This window comes from Caretta caretta, chromosome 22, assembly GCF_965140235.1.
Source record: "Caretta caretta isolate rCarCar2 chromosome 22, rCarCar1.hap1, whole genome shotgun sequence".
Lineage (NCBI taxonomy): Eukaryota > Metazoa > Chordata > Testudines > Cheloniidae > Caretta > Caretta caretta.
The window spans coordinates 2,767,123-2,767,902 of NC_134227.1; the positions used below are offsets into that span (position 1 = coordinate 2,767,123).

General features: G+C 42.6%; 1 non-coding gene across 1 annotated transcript; it reads right to left on the reverse strand.

Annotated features, from left to right (window-relative positions):
- Window positions 1-350: 350 nt before the first annotated feature.
- On the reverse strand, window positions 351-542 carry LOC142069820 (U2 spliceosomal RNA). Its single transcript, XR_012665802.1, has one exon. It is a non-coding gene; the product is annotated as a U2 spliceosomal RNA (small nuclear RNA).
- Between the last annotated feature and the right edge of the window lie 238 nt (window positions 543-780).

Sequence of the window (780 nt, forward strand, 5' to 3'; positions counted from 1 at the left end):
CCTCTGGGTCTACAAATCAGACTCAAACCTTTCTCCTCTTCTGATCCTCTAAACTGCTCCCTCTGTGCCAACAGGGACATTTTCACAGGGGGAAAGGAATGAAACTATTCTCTCCTGTGGGGACACTGCCGAGAGACACAGACCCAAAGCCCACACTTCTGGAAAGCACTATGTGTGAGAACCAGCCTCTTAAGTAATTTATGAAACAGCACTAGAGCAGAAATAAGAAAAGCACCCACCTCAGAAAGAGAAAATAGAGAAACTGACAGAAAACACAGCTCAAGGTTACAAATAAAAGAGCAATATGGGACACGTTTTTTCTTTTTTTGAACCATCATGCTCTCCCCAGGGGGAGGTGCACCATACCCAGCAGGACTGCAATACCAGGCTGATGCGTGGAGTGGATGGAGCAAGCCTCTATTCCAGATCCCTGTTCCAAAAATCCCTTCAATTGAGTTCTCAGCTAGAGAACATATCAGAGATTAAACTGTTAAGAACAGATTTAATAATTTTATTAAGATGATGTTGAAGTAAAAAGAAAATGGTACAGAGTTTAAGCATAGAAGTTTCTGTTTATCAGGGAATAAGGTACAGATTATCAAGGGGTGCGAAATTCGGCTTAGGAGCTGGTGGCGTAAGGAATACATAATCTGCAATCTCCCCGATTGGGGGTAAAAGTTTAACCGGTCAAAGTACAGACATTGAGATATGGGGGTATGTTGTCCATATAATGGCTATGTTCAGGTGTGGAGTATAATGAGCGGATACGATGATGAGGAT